This window comes from Alnus glutinosa, chromosome 11 (genome assembly GCF_958979055.1).
Source record: "Alnus glutinosa chromosome 11, dhAlnGlut1.1, whole genome shotgun sequence".
Lineage (NCBI taxonomy): Eukaryota > Viridiplantae > Streptophyta > Magnoliopsida > Fagales > Betulaceae > Alnus > Alnus glutinosa.
In genome coordinates, this window is record NC_084896.1 from 20,913,148 (window position 1) to 20,934,501 (window position 21,354).

Below are 21,354 nucleotides of genomic sequence, written 5' to 3' on the forward strand. Positions count from 1 at the left end.
TTCCTTTTAAAAATACATCATGCATTGTGTTGTTTTTTTAATGATTCATATTTAATTTTATTCAATTTTTATTTAAAATAAAAAGTAAAAATAAATAAATTTAATGAACGCAATATTCATGATATTTAACATTAATGATTGCGTGATTGAATTAAAATAGAAAAAGAAAAAAGAAAGAAGCAATTGGGTAACTTGTATCTGGCTCAGAAGTGTCAAAATGTTTTTTAAACTAAATATAAGAAAATATTTTGTAGGCACGTACTGCCATTAAATTTGAAATTAGCAAACAAACCCTTAAGGTTTCATAATTTTAGGATAAAAGTGTAGGATAACGTTTTTTATTTTTTATTTTTTTAAAGTAGCGAATCACAGTCACTTAAAATACATCGTGTCAACCGTAGCACATGACAATTTGGGCCAGATTCTCCCCATTGCCGCCGGCCACCTCTAGGGGCAACTCGCAAGCCACCCCCTTCATTTTTCAATTTTTTTTTTCTTTTTCAATTTCCTTCTTGTTTAATTTTTTTTTTTTTTTTTTTTTTTTTTTTGAAGTTTTAAATTTTTAGGTTTTATATATTTATTTATTTTTTAATATGTCAATATATTTTTTTTTATTATGAGTGACACATGTTATCATTCTATTGGTGATGACATGGCACACTAACGAAATTCGTCAAGTGTTTTGATCAAATTTTAATGCAGGGACTAAATTGTTATTTTGGCATACTCTGAAGACATCTGAATTATTTTTTATACTGCAAGAAGCGGTTTGTAATTTAGGCTAACCACATAAACTGATTTTGCATTTATCTCAAAAATTAATTTGTTAAGTTTTTAATTTTTATATATTTATAATTTTTTTTAAAAAAGTGATATGTGTCATCATTCTATTGGTAATGACATGTTGTACTCAAATGAAATTTGTCAAGTATTTTGATGAAATTTGACTGCAGAGAATAAATCGTTATTTTGGCCTACCCCGATGACTTGTGAATTATTTTTTATACTGCCATGAGCGATAATTTTGGCTAACTATAAAGACTTATTTTGCATTTATCCTTAGATTAAATTATATATTTTTTTCTTTCTTTTTTTTTTAAAATATATATATATATATTTTTTCTATTAATTAATTAACTAATACAAAAGATAATTTTGGCTTTTTAATGGTCAAAATAAGGGTATTTTAGAAAGATTTTAGTCAAACTTGATTTTCCGTCCAACATAACGTTTAAGTCTAACGGAAAGGGATAATTAAGTTGCAACAAATAATTGGTAGTTTGAAGGGCTAGCTAAAGCATGACACTTATCAGTTCGTAATGCTTTATATATAAAAAAACGGTTGTTAGTTGAGGGGGCTAAATAATATTTAACCCTAAAAATATCTTTAAAACCCTGCAAAAACTTAACGAAGTTCATAAGAAAGGCTATTGCCAATTGATCGGGTTACTTGTTTTATCCATTTTTCACCAATTTGGTTATTAATTTAGCATTGTTGTAGTTTGTGTTGGGTCTGTTGTTAGGAAGCCCACCCCATTTTCATTTTTAGGATCATCCACTCTTTCTTCCATTTTCTTATACATTCAATTAGAAAAAAAAAAAAGAAAAAAGAAAAAAGAAAAAAGAAGAGAGATCTTACATTATTAGCTTTCCTTAGTCAATACAGAACTAATTTTGATAAATATTGAGTTTGTCTAAATTCAACTTAAAATCTGTTTCAACCTATTTCCAACTTGTGTATTCTATATATATATATATATATATATATATATGCATGCTATAATTTTTTTATAAGTAATATATGCAATAAATTGATTGTACAAAGTGTATACAATTGTTATATAAGATATATATATATATATATATATATATATGCATGCTACAATTTTTTTATAAGTAATATATGCAATAAATTGATTGTACAAAGTGTATACAGTTGTTATATAAGAAACAATATATATTACTTGTCTGTAAAAATGAAATACAGTGGGTGTGTTCGGCAAACACTTTCATCTTTTTTTCACTTTTTATATCACATCAATAATTTTTTCTTACTATTGAAATAAAAAAACCGACTTTAAAAGAAAACTTTTTCAATTTTCTATTAAACAATTTCAAATTTTTTTATACTTTATATCACACATCAATCATTTCTTATTGCTATTTAAATAAAAACTTCACAACACAACCGTTTATTAAATACACCCACTATCTTTTTCCGCATATCCAATTTGTATTTGTCCACCTCAATTTCAAGCTCATTGTATATATTCACCGACTCATCTTATCTTTCAAATGGTTAGATTTCTTGAGCATTCAAATTGGGCTAGCCTTGTAACAAAAATTAGTTAAGAAATAACTTGCTGCTACATAGCACAGTAACTCAATAATGAAAAGAAATAAATAATAATAATAATAATAATAAAAATAAAAAATAAAAAAAATACAGTGTTCTCTCCTCATATAACTGTTGTAGAAAGACTCACTGTATCCATCTAGATCTCTTCTGTGTGCTTCAGTGTCACCTCTGAAATAAGGAGAAAGAAGGGAAAAAGCATACAAAAACCAAAGAATTAATTTAGAGTGGATAAACTCTAGCTAAAAAGGTCCAATAATTGGAAGTTGACGGGTGAATTGATCATGACACTGTTAGAAATAATTTATACATGAAATTATTTTAACCTAACATGCGCAGCGGAAATAATAAAACATAGAAGAGTTTTTAGGCATACCTCCGGCCATTGTTGCTCAAGCACTTCTTCAGAACTTCTAGGAACAAAATATGAGTGTCTTCTAACCTATGCCTATTGCTTGATGGCTGTACTGATAGTGTACACAGGCACTCTATTTATAGGCTAGGTTAGGGACCCTCAAAATGGTAAACACCGTATTTGTTTCCTTCCATCAAGGAAACAATATCGTTAATTGATTTTAAAATCAATTAACCGATTCCATATTTACGGTAATCTAAATTAATAGAAATAACCATAATACCGATTCCATATTTACGGTAATCTAAATTAATAGAAATATCCATAATACCGTATATGTTTATTATTAAAGCAATAAACATAGTAAACACCATAAATGTGATATAAAGGCCACAACCCAAAAGGAAAAATATATATTACATTCTCCCACTTGGACTTTATAACACATGACCATATGGTATTAGGTTCTTTAGTTTTGGCCAATCTTTTATGGAATCCTCCAACTCAGTTAAAAAGTGTTTCACACGAATCATGGCGGTAAAACCATTATAAAGGTAGGTCGTCCATTCCATGTATCACAATGTAAACCACTCCTTACATGAGTACCTTATGGATAATCAAGCTTTATGAATGAACTTCCTATAAGTCATTCGGGTCCAACTTTATTTATCCTCATGAATAAAAATAACAAATGTGCACACAATAAACTTTATTACATTAACTTTATGTTTATAGAAAAAAAGAGTACAAAGTGAATCAACAAGTCCCATATGGTCCACATGACCTTTAAACTGTTTTACCGGTAAACCTTTTGTCATGGGGTCCGCAACCATTGATTCTGTACTAATATGCTCAATAGAAACTTCACGTCTCTTAATGTTATCCCTAACACTAAGATACTTGATGTCGATGTGCTTACTTCTGCTTCCACTTTTGTTATTCTTAGAGAAGAAAACTGCAGCAGAATTATCGCAAAAGATCATAATGGGTCTTGCTATTGAATCGACAACCTTTAGTCCACCAATGAAGTTTCTCAACCACAGTGCCTGTGTAGTGGCTTCATAACATGCAATGAACTCTGCCTCCATGGTAGATGTAGCAACTATAGTTTGCTTGCTGCTTTTCCAATATATAGCCCCTCCAGCTAGAAGAAAGATATATCCTGAAGTAGACTTTCTGCTATCTACACATCCAGCAAAGTCTGAATCTGTATACCCAAAGACCTCCAAACTATCAGCTTGTTTGAAAGTCAAACTGTAACCCTTGGTTCCTTGCAAGTATCTCATGACCCTCTTGGCAGCTTTCCAATGCTCTAATCCCGGATTACTTTGGTACCGTCCCAGTATTCCAACTGCTAATGCAATATCAGGTCTGGTGCAGACTTGGGCATACATCAGGCTTCCCACTGCAGATGCATATGGGATACTTTTCATTTGCTGTTGTTCCAACTCATTTTTGGGACACTGGTCTTTACTGAATCTTTCTCCTTTAGAAATAGGTGCCACACTAGACTTACAGTCACTCATCTAGAATCTCTCTAAAACCTTTTCAATGTAGGCCCTCTGAGACAGTCTTAATATTTTCTGTTGTCTGTCTCTGTGAATCTCTATGCCAATGACATAAGAAGCTTCACCCAAATCCTTCATTTCAAAGCTTTGAGAGAGTAACTGCTTAGTTTCATGTAGCAAACCTAAATCATTGCTTGCAAGTAAAATATCATCTACATACAGGACTAGAAATATCACTTTGCTCCCACTGACCTTAAGGTATATACATTGATCAACAAGGTTCTCAATAAATCCAAATGAGGTAATAACCTTGTGAAACTTAATATACCATTGACGGGAGGCCTGTTTTAGTCCATATATAGATTTCTTCAACTTGCAAGCTCTCTTGCTATCATCATCGAAGCCTTCAGGTTGTTTCATATAAACCTCTTCATCAAGATCCCCATTCAGGAATGCTGTTTTCACATCCATCTGGTGTAACTCTAAGTCAAAATGAGCTACTAATGCCATGATTATCCTAAATGAATCCTTCTTTGATACTGGAGAGAAGGTTTCATGGTAATCAATGCCTTCCTTTTGAGTGAAACCCTTAGCCACAAGTCTAGCCTCATATCGTTCAACATTACCAGAAGCATCCCTTTTGGTTTTGTAAACCCATTTGCAGCCTATGGCTTTAGCTCCCTTTGGTAAGTCAACGAGATCCCAGACTTGGTTTTTAGCCATGGATTCCATCTCTTCCTTCATGGCATCGTACCATAGTGTGGAGTTATCCCCACTCATGGCTTGTGAAAACATACTTGGATCATCCTTAGGTCCAACATCAAAGTCAGACTCTTGGAGGTATACAACATAATCTGTAGAGATTGCTGGTCTCCTTATTCTAGAGGACTTTCTTAATTCTACTTCCTCTGCATTTTGCAATGGGAGAGTAGATTCATTCTGAACCTGTTCTGTATGAGTTGGTTGTTCTAGAACTGGTTGTGGCTCAGAAGGATCAAATTGATCTCCCTGTTCTTCATGAGCCGGTTGTTCTAGAACTGATTGTAGCTCAGGATAATCAATCTGATTTTCCCTGAATACAATCAATCTTCCTCTGTGAGGAGGAGATTTGGCCAACTCTCGTGCTTCCACTAATTCTATCCTTTGTGGATGAGCACTCCCACTAGGTTCAGCATCCTCTAGAAACTTTGCATTTATAGACTCAACAATCCTAGTACTGTGAGAAGGACAGTAAAACCTGAATCCTTTTGAGTTTTCCGCATAGCCAATAAAATAACCGCTGGTGGTCCTTGGGTCAAGTTTCTTCATGTTTGGATTATAAATCCTCACTTCAGCAGGACAACCCCATATGTGTATGTGTTTCAAACTTGGTTTCCATCCAGTCCATAATTCAAAAGGTGTCTTGGGGACAGCCTTGGATGGAACTCGGTTTAATACATACACGGCAGTCTTTAAGGCTTCACTCCACAAAAACAAAGGTAATTCAGAATTACTAAGCATGATTCTGACCATGTCCATAAGTGTGCGATTCCTTCTTTCTGCTACACCATTTTGTTGTGGTGTGCCAGGCATTGTGTATTGGGCAACAATACCTTCTTCTTGAAGGAATTGCGCAAATAGACCGATCATTTGTCCCTTTTCTGTGTACCTACCGTAGTACTCTCCGCCTCTATCAGATCTTACGATCTTGATTCTCTTTTCCCTTTGTTTCTCCACTTCCACCTTATAGGTTTTGAAGGCATTGAGCGCTTCAGCCTTGTCAGTTAGGAAGTAGAGATACATATATCGCGTATGGTCATCAATAAAAGATATGAAATATCTTTGACCATTGAGGCAGGGAGTAGAAAAAGGTCCACAGATGTCTGTGTGTATGATTTCTAGAATCTCAGAACTCTTTCTGGCACCTTTAGTGGTCTTGTTGGTTTGCTTTCCCTTTATGCAATCCATACAAGTACCAAAATTAGTAAAGTCAAGAGTTTGTAAAACTCCATCACTTACTAATCTTTTGATTCTCTCGATGGAGATATGTCCCAATCTCCTGTGCCATAGCCAAGCGGAGTTTTCATCTACAAGGCTTCTCTTTATGCCAATATCAGTATGCAACGATAAATAACTGTTCTCAAAGTTGGGATCTAAAGAAAGTTTGTATAGACCATCAATTTTTATTCCACCACCAACAAAATTATTATTTCTAAAAATACTGAAAATTGAGTTAATAAACCAAAAACCGTATCCAAATACATCAAGTTTTGAAATAGAAATTAAATTTCTAGAAAATGATGGAATATAAAAAACATTCTCAAGGTCTAGTACATATCCAGTTTTCAAAATAAGTCTATAAGTCCCAACTGCTACGACCGGTGAGAACAATTTATTTCCTGAGTAAATACGTTGCTCACTTCTTATCGGCTTCCTTGTTTTGAGAAATCCCTGCAATGTATTCACAATGTGGATTGTAGAACCAGAATCAATCCACCATGTATTGCAAGGAGCCTCAACAAAAAAAGATTCATGACATACAAAAGAGATGAGATTACCTTTCTTTTCCAGCCATTTAATGTATTTCTGGCATTCTTTCTTCATGTGCCCCTCCTTCTTGCAAAAGAAACAAGCATCCTTATTGCCTTTGAGTGACATCTTGTTTCCTTTCTTGGAGTGGTGGGCAGCCTTGCCTTTCTTAGTCTTTGCTTTAGCACGAGCAACCAAGTGAACACTTTCTGGTTTCTCGTGTTTCAATCTCTCATCCTCTTGAACACACATGGTCAAGAGTTCATTAATTGACCAGTTATCCTTATGTGTGTTGTATGAAATCTTAAAGGGACCATACTGAGGAGGAAGAGAGTTGAGAACCAAATGGACCAAGAAGGATTCGGAAATCTCAACCTCAAGGGACTTTAATTGAGCTGCTATATCCCTCATTTCCATGATGTGCTCACGCACACCTTTGGAACTATCGAAGGCTTGACTTGATAGTCTCTTCATTAGAGTGCTGGCCATGGCTTTAGTTGAACTCACAAACTGTGCTTCAACGGCTTTCAAAAAATCCTTAGCCTTAGAACATTCAGGGATAGAACCCCTAATGCCTTTGGCAATGTGAGACTGAATAAACATTAAGCTGAGGCGATTAGATCGCTCCCACCTTTCATGTTTAGCCATCTCTAGTGCAATACTGGTATCCGTTAAAGCGGGTGGTTCATCCGTCCGGAGTGCCATGTCTAATTCCAAACACCCTAATGTAAAGAGCAAGTTCTCTTTCCATTCAGTAAAATTATTACCATTAAGTTTCGGAACATGAAAAGTACCATCAAATAATCCAGCAGGTATAGCTGCAAGAACCAAGGAAAAACAAAACTACTTAAGTGCTATGAAGTGACTTTAATTTAAATCAGCCAATGCTAATTTAAATAGTAAATTTCAACCTACCTTTGGGCAAAGGTTGCATCACGCATGAAATTTACTCCTTATTAATAAGACCAATAAATTTAAATATTAATAAATAAAAATTCCCCGTACCTTTGGGCAACCGAGATAATTTTTACTTTTAATACTAAATTTATTATCTTATTCTAATTAAGTCATAAAAATAAAAACTTCCCTTTGGGGATAGGTAATTAAATTTATGAGTTAATTACAATACGATGTTAATTTTTCCATATGAAGTTCATATAATTAAACTTGATGCAATTATTATTCAAAATTGAGATGCTTTGGCTCTCTCAAATTATCATAATAATTGCGACTTCATTAACATCTAATAACTTTATAGATGCCCACAAATGACCCTAGGAATAAAACAAACCAACACGTAAATGAGGTAAACAGCATTCTCCAAGGTGCAAGCAGATGAGCTCCCAGGAAAGTGAGGGGGGTCACACCGGACACACTTAAATCCCAAGACTTTCCTTGCCAGAACTTTCTCCGACATTGCATTCTCAGATAGCGCCATAAACCCACACTAACATATTAGGTTTTGCTAATTATCCCTTAGGTCTAGGCATCAACCAATTTATAAATATACAATTATGTATTAAACAAATTATTTCAATACACAATAATTTAAACCTTAAGGTAAATAAAATTGCATTAACATGACACAATAAACATATAGCCCAATGGTTCATCATGTAGCCTTAAGCCCCTTTATACTTAGTGAACGAAAACCCCATAAGGCCCCAGCCCTTTTTTATTTTTTTATTTTTTTTATTTTTATTTTTTATTGAACAGGCCCAGTTCTGGATTGGGTCAGCCCACTTAATGTCAGGTTGGGTTCTGGATACGGGTCAGCCCACTTGATGTGGGGTTGGGTTTTAAACCCTACCCATATAATAACCCGACCCGACCCGACCCGTCATGTTCTTTTGGGTTGAAACCCTAAAGGCTAGAAGAGTGACCCAGCCGCCGCCCCTATCCATTCCCCGCCGCCGCCCCTTATGCGGCAGCCGCCCTGACGACCACGGCGACCCTTGTGGGTCGCCGTGAACTGGAGAAGCAGCGGCCAAAGGGCCGCTGCTGTCTGGGACAGCGGGAACGGCGACCCAAAGGTCGCCGTTCACTGCACAAGCAGCGGCCTTTCGGCCGCTGCTTAGAATGCTGAAACGGCGACCCAAGGGTCGCCGTTTACCGCAGAGGCAGCGGCCAAAGGGCCGCTGCTCGGGTGCTGGAACGGCGACCCTTGGGTCGCCGTTTCACTGTAGAAGCAGCGGCCTTTCGACCACTGCTTGTGGTACCGGAACGGCGACCCAAAGGTCGCCGTTTACTGTAGAAGCAGCGGCCTTTCGGCCGCTGCTTGTGGTACCGGAACGGCGACCCAAGGGTCGCCGCTTTTTCTGTAGGGGCACCCGAACGGCAAACCAGAGGGGTTTCTAGCTTGGTTTCCAGCAGGGGCAAAACAGTCATTTTTAACGATGAACAGTAAATCACAGATTAAAACCATGCGTTTCATCACAGTATATAGACAAAAGCAACAACAATCCTCCACAGAGTATTGACAAAACAATAATAAATAAAAATATACTGGATTAAAATTGATAACGCATAAAAAATCATATGCTAAGCTACACGGCATAGAGGCTGGCTCTGATACCACATGTTAGAAATAATTTATACATGAAATTATTTTAACCTAACATGCGCAGCGGAAATAATAAAACATAGAAGAGTTTTTAGGCATACCTCCGGCCATTGTTGCTCAAGCACTTCTTCAGAACTTCTAGGAACAAAATATGAGTGTCTTCTAACCTATGCCTATTGCTTGATGGCTGTACTGATGGTGTATACAGGCACTCTATTTATAGGCTAGGTTAGGGACCCTCAAAATGGTAAACACCGTATTTGTTTCCTTCCATCAAGGAAACAATATCGTTAATTGATTTTAAAATCAATTAACCGATTCCAAATTTACGGTAATCTAAATTAATAGAAATAACCATAATACCGATTCCATATTTACGGTAATCTAAATTAATAGAAATATCCATAATACCGTATATGTTTATTATTAAAGCAATAAACATAGTAAACACCGTAAATGTGATATAAAGGCCACAACCCAAAAGGAAAAATATATATTACAGACACGTCTGGACCCTCATACATAATTGTAAATCTAAAAAGATAGAAATCACTTGGGAATAGAAAAGAAGGGAGGGAAAATTAATTATAAGCATAACAACATCACTATTGGGTGCATATTTATTTTCTTATTTCTTCTTCTTCTTTTTCTTCTTTTTTTTTAAAATAATACCTTTGGTATGACTACATGAGTAGGTACTCCTCGTTGGGATCGGAATAGAATCTCGTTTTCTTAATCTTTTTTTTTTTCTATTTTTTTTTTTTTTAATTTTTAAAATACCATTGGTGTGACCTCGGTAGGTATATACTCATTGGGAATAGAATCTTGTTTTCTTTTTCGTTCTATTATTTTATTATTTTTTTGGCTTTTATAATACCGCTAAAGAATATGCGCAGTAGCGGAATAATTAAATAAAATTTAACTATGTATGCCTACAACTTTGATAAATTCAACTTGATTCAATCATTGAAAAAAAAAAAAAGGTAAAATGTAAAAAATTTGAAATTATATTTCTCATAATAAAAAAACCTTAGAGAAATATTTATACAAAATGTTGTAGGATCTCTCCTCTTATAAAGATACCTATAAAGTATATATATTGCTATTTAATCAACATTAATTATTTGAAGTTGTTTATACAGCTTCTTTATGAACTCAGAAAAAATATGTTACCAGTATTTTGATCATCTAGATTTCAAGTGAAATGGAGGAATGGAGAGGAGAGATTTCATGCATGCGTTGAAATTTTATTTTGTTCTATTTAATGGTGTATATGATGCAACGTTATGAATATGCATGTTGCCATATCACTTAAAAATTTTAAACGCGATGTGGCATAATATACACTATTAAATAAAACAAAATAAAATCTTAGCCGTGTAATGGCTCCTCTGCATTCGTGGTTGAAAGTCTGATTTAATATATTTTTATAAGCTTTGATTATGACATAATTAATTAGATGAAGTTTATGAGATTCCACAATATTAAAGCTGTCAACTAATTTTAAATGTTTCCTTTGTTTGGGATCGAGTTAATGTGTATTTCATACATTGTATACCTTTCACACTAAAGGTGTTATCTAATTATGTGATATTGTTAATCTTATTAATTAGTATTGATCTTGAAACCATTCTATCACTTCGATTTTCGGTGATTTATTTCATTAATTATCACTCTGTCAAAAAAGTTGATGTACAATTGTTCATCATAGATGATATAATTTAAAACTTTAACGTATTCAAATTATTCTCCCCGAACTTATAAAATTTGAAAATGATGTGGTCACAAAAACCTCAAAGGATTAATCCTTTATTATTATTATTTTCCTATGCAATTCCAAGAGAATATTGTATTAATTATAAGCGGAACCACATCGGCCAAGAGATGAATGAGTTTATAAGAACTACATACGGGTGTTCCGTCAATCAGCAATCCTTACTTTGAGGATTAGGTGTCATGTATATATGCTAAATGCTTTTTTCTAAGTATTAATCGTGGATTAATTAGAAGCCAAAATTATTCTAGCAATATTTTTGCTACTACATGAATTTGAGCTCCCACCGTGGATTTAATATTTCATTGTAATGATACAAATTTTATTTGTCGTGTGCCGAAAGGGAATCAAGAAAGCAGAAAAGAAAAAGCCAAAAAAGTTGTGAATGATTTAAGGTATGCTTTATAATAGACCAAGTAGAACATAGTACTACATATATAAGGAGATTAAAAAATCATCAATATATAACATATTCAGATCACTTAAACTGAAACCAAGGAAAAGGCCATAGTTCACTAGGCAAAAAGAAAAGGGAAGCCTGGATATTTGTAAATCATTGCGAAAAATATATGCTTTTAGATTTTACTGGCCGGCCGAGGTTTCAGAAAAAGTATGGCCTGGGGATAATGGCCGGGATATATTAGAAGCTAAAAGAAAAGACCATAGATACGATTACTCAACTAAAGAAACTATGGAATCTTAAGCATTTTTGGAGAATATATTTATAATTTTTCCTGCTTTAATTAAGCGTAGGGAATGTGGAGACTAGTTGGCGTGGTATGATATATATATATAAGAGCTGTTAGAATCTAACGTATAGGGAAGACGAAGAGAAATAGTACTTAATTTATAGCCTGCAAATGTAATTAATTAGAAAAATCTTTTTTAAAAGTTCTGCAATGACGACCTAAAAGTACACTATAAATTCCCATGATCATGCAAAATAATATATATAAAGCATTGAATCATTCATGTCTTTGTATATATTTGTTTTGTGAGCAAATGGAGCGTGACAGGGAAGACGGTGGTAAGGGATGCAAATCATTGGCTAACAAAAACTTTATTTTTTCATAGCAGCTAACGAAAGCATTGAATGATGCGGACATTAATTTCTCTCTTAAAATATGACAAAGTCTTCAGGTACTATTTGGTGAAAAACGCTAAGGAATATCAAACTGCTGGTCCTACAGATCGGAAGAAAGGTTGAACTCAAACTCTGACAAAGCTGATCAAATCAACAAATAAAAGTTCTTTCCCTTCCAGAAATCTGGGACTAGCTTAATTCACTGCAATAAAAAGGGGAAAAGGAATAAAGATACACTGCGTAGAATCAACTATCTTCGGATTGTCTCCAAGGGGTAACTTAATCAGTTGGGGACCACGCTTCATGAAGTGGAGGTCACTAGTTCGAATCTTCCCTCCCCCTCTTGTATGGACATGTCAAAAAAATAAAATAAAATAAAATAAAATCTTTGGATTACTTGACTATCCAAAAAAGCATTTTGGCTCACAAGGATGAAAGCATTTGAGCCTAGCTTGCATCAGTTGAATGGAAACTTCAGTATCCTAGCCTAGCCTCCTACCCTTTACAAAATTATCTTACTTACTTAAGTATCGGTGTGTTCCTCGCCGATATATTTCGATGAGTTATAGTTATCCGTGTCTTTTTATTTACCTTTGCAGGTTAAATTCGAGTGGTGCATTCAACTAGGCACGACCATAGTAGCATGACCTGCCCGTTAGGAGACACACACACGAAGGGTCTTCTAGACGGTGAGAACTGCAAGCGCTTTCTCAAGTCCAACTGAACCATAACCTGACCAAGCCCTATAATGTCATCAGTGAGACTCAAATTAATCGACTAATACTAATCAGGTTTGGCAATTTCAATTATGGGAGTCGAATCCTCGCCCTAATTCTTACCCAACTGCCTAAAGATTATCTAGAAACTATTGAACCACCACCAATTATATATGGTCTAAAACATACCAAACGAACAATAACATGCATTAGAAAGAAAAGTTAACATATGTACGTAGCTTTCTCTGTAACCTAATGGAGCTCTAGCCAGATTGACATAGTAAATTACTATACATAGCTTAGAGAAAAATAGAACATTAATTGTTAAATAGGCAAATTTAATTTGTACAAGTTTTGCGTGATGATTGAGATGTTCCCAAGAGAGAGTTCACCAATTTATATTCTATTCACAGTTCACTACATGATTGTTTTGCGCATGGCTTCTTTTATATTATTAGCTGAAGTTTCTTCTATTCCAACAATTACGTCAGGAAGCAGAAGATGGCCTCTGATCGATTGTCCAGTTCTACTGTTCCCTACACTAAATTAAGAAAACTACTAAAAATCCTTCTTTAGATATATAAAACATATATATGCACCTAAACCCTAAACCTAGCTAGCCTAAGCTAGGTTTAGGTTGATCGAGAACAAATCAAATGGACCATAAATTAATAATTTAAATTTAATTAAACAAGCTCAAGCTGATCAATTGAGAAAAAATTATTTAAAGACATATTATATGTATATTTTTTATACATTTTTCATACATCTTTTTTTTAAATCACCCATTGAATCTGTAAAACCCATATGTGAGTTCTACAGAATCGATGATTAATTTAGAAAAAAATGTACAAAAAACATACAAGAAATGTAAAAAGACCATTTCCCAATTATTTAAGGAGAGTAACTTGAACCAGCCACACCATAAATATTCTCTCCATCCGATCAAATCCTAGGTGCCTGGCTAACGTATTAGAAATGGTAGGATGTGAGTCTCTCCCAAAATAAGGCACTCGCCCCTCCTCTGCGAAGAGAAAAGAGAAAGCCTACTGTTTAAGGGTTTGTTTGGATTTTCTATTTAAAAATAATAATTTTAAAATGTGCGATTTTGAAAATGTGAATTTAAAAAAACGCAGTTAAGCGTTTGGTAAAATCGCAGTATAGTTTTTAAAATTATGCATTTTGAAATCACAATTTTTTTTAGAAATACAATCTCAAACAAAATATATTACGATTTAATTTAAAATCATACTTTTTGTCTATAAAATAGCAATTTTGAACGTACCCTAAACCAGCACGTGTCGACAACTAATTATGGAGGTGTTTCTTTTTGAAATTTTGGCCTTACTTTCATTAATTCGAGTTATTATTAACGAGCTCAGAAAGCAAATTAAGAGCTTTTTAATTTACATTTACGAAATCATCAAAAAAATCACTTCAAAAAAATAAAAAATTCATCGCAAAAATCCTTAGCGCTGGTAATATAGCTAGGCTGGGGACCATCGACCACGGAATCCTTCGATTCAGGGCTTTATATAAATGTCCTTTCAATAACCCAGATCGATCCTACCAGTAGCATATAATAGAATAGCCATTAGAGTTTTGAATTGGCCAACAATAGCGCGATTATCATAGCTTTCAAATTGTTTTTATGTTGCTTTGAGAAATAACATTGACACATCGATCTAGATGCCTCGGCCCCATAAATTAATAACTTAGGGAAAAAAAAAAAATTCCCCTAGATTTTTTATTTTTTTTTATTTTTTTGGGGAAAAATAGTTACACTAAATTCTTTTATCTAAACCCTATCATATTTGTCAATAATTATTCAATGTTCTATATACACGTGTGAGTTTAAAAAAGTTTGAGTTTCATTAGAAAGATGTCAAAGTGTGAGGGAATAATATGGCATTGTTGGGTTCAAACTCATAGGCTTAATTGCTTTTAGGTTGAGTAATGTCTCAACATGCTATATTTAGGCTCAATAAATTAAAGACAACACAAGGTGTACATCAATCTCCTTGTTAGAGGCCAATGATGTTGTGCGGTATTGTGAAGTGACATAGAAATGGACAATTTAAAAGTCCTTAGAATAGGAAAAAATATGTAAGATGCGATCATGGATGAGCTAGGGTCCCTTGAAGTAAGGGAGCAAGGTATATGAAAGTCCCTAGACTATGGACAAAGGTGTGTGGCACTAGCAAACCCATATAGCTCACAAGTAATCTTAGAGAGGACCTATAAGATTGATAAAAAAAAAAAAAAAAAAAAGCGCTTTCCTTTGAGGAAGAGTGTAGCAATGCGGTGATGGTCTCACATGTGAGAGCTGGGGGAGATTGTTGAATATATATACATGTGTGAGCGTAAAAAAATTTGAGTCCTATATGGAAAAGATGCTATAAAAGTGAGTAATTAATATATCATTATTGTTCCCAAATCAATAGATCGACTTAAACTTTTGAGCTGAGTAATGTTTGAACATGATATATATATATAGAGGCTCACTAAAAGAGTACTCCTAAAGTATCAATCTCCTTAACATTAATTTAACAACAATTACACAATACATGGCCTTTAATTTCCGCCAAATTTGGCTTATATAAGTAGGTGCCGGAAGAAAATACTACAACACATTTTTTGTAGTTTTTACAACTGTCAAATCAAATTCTAAGTTTATTTTCATGAGATAGAAATAGAAATTAAATTTATACAGTTGAAAAAATATAAGAAATATACGTGTAGTGGCTTTTTTCATATGTACGTGGCTTTTCTCTGTAACCTAATGGAGCTCGATCTAGTCATTTTTTCAGCGATCGACCGGCATGCCTATCCCCAAGTTGTTTTGACAGCATGTAAACCTGATCTACTTAAAACCTACGTCTACTGCCCCAATTTAAGGAAGATCTTTAACAACCTAGTACACTCTTCAAATCGTGAGTGTGCATGGTCGCTAGTAAACCTAATTCTTGACTAATTGTAGCAACCATAAAGAGATCGAACACATCTAATACTACCTCTTTAAGTTTGAACAACGTACGCAGATGGATAACAATTCCAAATATGTCAACCTAATTCATGTTAAGTACTAAATGTAAATTTTTATTAAAATTGTAACCAAAACAAACTTTTTTTCTTTTTTTCTTGAATATATTTTTCAAAAAGAAAAAAGGGTTATAAGTAAGAGACTACATATATAGTATTTGAATTTACATGTGTTCTCTAATAACTTCGTTAAAAATAATAATAATAGTAATAATTTATTGCCTTGGATAGAGTAAAAATATTCTCCTTCAAAGAGAAAAAGTAAGATTATAAAATAAACAATATCTCTGACTTTTAGTGAATTTTTAATTAATATAAGATATATTTCTATTCGTATCATCAAACGAGCAGTTTATGAATAATTGTTTTAAAATATAAATTAATGCAAGTGATAAGAATCTAATTACGTAATAAAGTTTTCCTTGCTTTATTTTCTTAGGTGGTCCCCTTTTTTAAAAATTTAAGCACATGATTTTGTTTTCTTTTTGGTTGAGAAAGAATAATTCTTTAGATATAGAAAACCTAGCCTATGCTAGGGTTTAGGTTGAGAAAGAATCAATTAAATGGACCATAAAATATTGATAATTGAACTCAAATTTATCTTGTTTAATTAAACAAGCCCAAGCTGAATCGATAACAAATTATTTAAGTAGAGTAACTTGAACTAATAGCCCACACCATAATTCTCTCCAATCCCAACAAGGCCTAGGTACGTGGCTAACATAACGAGTACTGTACGTCTTAGAGTGGATGCATCCGATGCATTTGTGCCAATAATAGTAGAAATGGTAGGATGTGAATCGATCCCTCCCAAAAAAAGCCAACCCCTCCCCCAACCTTGCGAAGAGGAAAGAGAAAGCCTACTTTTAAATCAGCACGTGTCAACACCTCATAATTCGTGGCGTCTCCACTTGGATAGGAATTCCTAATAATTTTGTTGTTGATCCGAATTGTACGTAGCTAATATGAGGCTCATAGGTTCAAACAAATTTTGAGTTGTCCACTCATCTGCTTAAATAGGTGAGATCCATAAAGACTCTCTCAAATTCGCTATCCGACTTTAACCAGAATCTAAATACTTCTCATTCATCCCTTCCTACCACGTTGCTTTAATTACTTCATATATCGAGTAAACAAGGCTAGGCCATGAGGATTATCCCTTTTTTTTCTTTTCTTTTCTTTTTTTTTTTCTTTTTTAACGATAGTGAGATATTTTATTATCAAAAAGTGTTTGAACTACTATAGATTGTATTATTAGACGATAGAATAGCCTGAAAAAAGTTATTGTGCAAATAAGCTTTTGAATTCTTGACTTCGAATATGGAGGTGTTTCTTGAAATTCTGGCCGAAACAATTATTAACGAGCTCAAAAAGCAAATTAATTAAGAGCTTTTTTAATTTCCCCAAATGATCATCACACAAATCCTTAGCTCGATCTGGTGGGTAGGGGACCATGGACCACGGAATCCTTCAGGCTGCTTCCTGTCGTTTCAATAACCTAGATCTTACAAGTAGTATAATAGAATAACCATTAATTAAAGTTTTTGGCCAACAATAGCGCGATGATCATTAGCTTTCAATTTTTTTTTTTTTTCCTTGCTTTAAACTAATCCCTAGCATATTTGTCCATCATATCTCCTTCACTAATTATTCAACAACAATGACACAATAACCTTTTTCACCCATTTAGCTTAGGTGCCACAAAAATAAAAAAAATAATAATAATAATAATAAAAAACCCCTAATTCCAAGTTTTCGATCTACTATAAAGAAAGAGAGAGTGAAATTATTAGACTTGTCTCGATATTGTTTTTGCAACAACACCTAAGCCAGCTTGAACCCATTTCTTCTAATGTCTCGATAGGTCAAAAAGAGAAAGTTATTAGCTAGCCACCACTAAATTAGGGGAAGAGAAGTGATTGTTGGAGCGATGATCAATCTGTCATTCTTCATATGCACGTAGCTTTTCTCTGTAACCTAATCGATCTCTAGCCATTTTTTCAGTGAGCAGCATGCTTATCTAAAAGTTGTTTGGACAACTTATAAATTGTAAACATGCATTACCTACTTAAAACCTAGCTACGACTACTGCCCCTATTTGAGGAAGATCTTTAATTGACAACCTAGTACACAGAACACATCTAATACTACCTCTTTAAACAGACCTATTAGGATAACAATTCCTGGCCTAATAGGTCACAAGCTACTTCATGTTCAGCAAATGTAAATTTTTATTAAAATTGTAACCAAAACAAACTTTTTTCTCAATTCTTTCCTGAATATATTTTAAAAAGAATAAAGGTTTGTATGAGACTATATATTTAGTATTTGCATTTACATGTGTTCCCCAATAACTTGGTTCCCAAAAAAAAAAAAAGAAGTAAATTTGCTGCTTTGGATTGAGTAAAAATATTCTCCTTCAAAGAGAAAAAGTAATTAAGATTATCAAAATAAACAATATCTCTGACTTTTAGTGAATTTTTAATTAATTTAAGATGTATCTTTATTCGTATCATCAAACGAACAGTTTATGAATAGCTGTTTTAAAATATAAATTAATACAAGTGCGTTATAAAGTTTTCCTTGCTTTATTTTCCTAGGTGGTCCGCTTTACATGATTTTGTTTTCTTTTTGGTTAAGAAAAAATAATTCTTTAGATATAGAAAACGTATCCTATGCTAGGGTTTAGGTTGTGAAAGAATCAAATGGACCATAAATTAATAATTATTGAACTCAAATTTATCTCTTTTAATTAAACATGCATGCAAGCCCAAGCTGAATTGATAACAAATTATTTAAATAGAGTGACTTGAACTAGCTAGCCACACCATAATTCTCTCCAATCCCAACAAAGCCTAGGTACGTGGCTAACATATCGGCTGTCTTAGAGTGGATGCATTTGTGCCAATAATATAGTAGAAATGGTAGGATGTGAATCGATCTATCCCCCCAAAAAAAAGAAAAAAGCCAACTCCTCCCCCACCATCGCGAAGAGGAAAGAGAAAGCTTACTTTTAAATTAGCACGTGTCAGTACCTCATAATTTGTGGCATTTTCACTTGGATACAGATTCCAAATAATTTTGTTATCTGAATTGCAGCTAATATAAGGCCCACAAGTCCAAACAAATTTTGAGTTGCCCTCTCATCTGCTTGGGTGGGTGATTCAAATCCATAGAGATTCTCTCACATTTGCTATCCGAATTTACCGAGAATCTAAATACTTTCCATTCATCGATCCCTTCCTACCATGTCTCTTTACTTTATATATTGAGTAAACAAAGGCTGGGGGATTATCCCCCCCCACTATTTTTTTTTTCCTTTTTTTTCTTTTTTTGTAATGATAGTGAGATATTTTATTATCAAAAAGAATTTGGAATACTATAGATTGTATTATATTGTAAAAAAATATTCATGTGTGAGTTAAATGTTAAATTTTATAGAAAAAAGTGTTGTTGTATGATATTATACATTTTGGTGAGTAACGTGGTAAGTGTCACGTGAACTGTCTTGTTAATTGTAAATAAACATGATAAATGTCATGTACTATCACATGACATTCTAATTAATTTTTAGCAGCTGACGTAATAAGTATTATATAAACTACGTACCAAGTAGTAAGAGACTTCTAGTATATATACCTTAAAATAGCCCTAACATCACTCTTCACGGTTTATCTTGATTAATCTTCGGACACATGCAACTTTCTCGTCTCACATACACAGGATAATTACAAGTTACAACGTACACCTTATTAGACGATAGAATAGCCTGAAAAAAAATTATTATGCAAATAAGCTTTTGAATTCTTGACTTCAAATATGGAGGTGTTTCTTGAAATTCTGGCCTTACTTTGATTAGTTCGAACAATTATTAACGAGCTCAAAAAGCAAATTAATTAAGAACTTTTTTAATTTTCCCAAATGATCGTCACGTACACAAATCCTTAGCTCGATCTAGTGAGTACGTATGGGACCACGGACCACGGAATCCTTCAGGCTGCTTAATTCCTGTCGTTTCATGAATAACCTAGATCTTACAATTAAGTAGTATAATAGAAATTAGAATAGCCATTAAAGTTTTTGGCCAAAAATAGCGCGATGATCATTAGCTTTCAATATATATATATATATAACTAAACCCTAGCATATTTGTCCATCATATATTCATATCTCCTTCACTGATTATTCAACAACAATGACATGCACAATAACCTTTTTCGCCCATTTAGCTTAGGTGCCATTAAAAAAAAAAAAAAAAATCCAAGTTTTCTACTGTAAAGAAAGAGAGGGAAATTAGATTTGTATCGATATATATAGTTTTTGCAACAACACGTAAGCCAGCTTGGACCCATTTCTTCTAATTAATGGATGACCTTCTCGATATAAATTACTAGCTAGCTAGCCACCATTAAATTAGGGGAAGAGAAGTGATTGTTAGAGCGATCTCTCAATCTTTCATTCTTCATACGTACGTAGCTTTTCTCTGTAACCTAATGGATCTCTAGCCATTTTTTCAGTGAGCAGCATCCTTATCTGAAAGTTGTTTGGACAACTTAATTGTAAACATGCATCACCTACTTAAAACCTACGACCACTGCATGCCCCTATTTAAGGAAGATCTTTGACAACCTAGTACACTCTTCCAATCGAGTGAGTGGTCGCTAGCTAGCTAGGAAACCATATTAATTCTTGACTATTTGTAGCAACCATAAACAGAACACATCTAATACTACCTCTTTAACTTTAATTTGACCAATGCCGATGGATATATAACAATTCCCAATAGGTCACAATTAAGCTACTTCATGTTAAGCAAATGTAAATTTTTATTAAAATTGTAACCAAAACAAACTTTTTTCTCAATTCTTTCCTGAATATATTTTAAAAAGAATAAAGGTTTGTATGAGACTATATATATGTAGTATTTGCATTAAAATGCATGTGTTCTCCAATAACTTGGTTCCCCCCTAAAAAAAAAAAGAGAAAAAAGAAGAAAAAATAAAAGTAAATTTGCTTCTTTGGATCGAGAAAAAAATATTCTCCTTCAAAGAGAAAAGTAAGATTATAAAATAAAAAATATCTCTAGCTTAGTAAAATTTTAAACTGAGATGCGTCTTCATTACATATCACCAAACTCGCAGTTCATGATTAATTGTTTTAACATATAAATAATTAATAAAGTCGTAAGAATCTAATTTTTTAATAAATTTATTCTTGCTTTATTTTCGTAGGTGGTCCCCTCTTTTATAAATTTAACATCTGATTTTATTTTCTTTTTGGTTAACTAAAATCCTTCTTTAAATTAATAAAACTATGCACCTAAATAAAACCTAGCCTATGCTAGGACCGGTCTAGATTGATCGAGAACAAATCAAACTGACCATAAATTAATAATATTTAATTGATCTTGTTAAATTAATCAAGCCCAAGCTGAGTTGTGAACAAAGT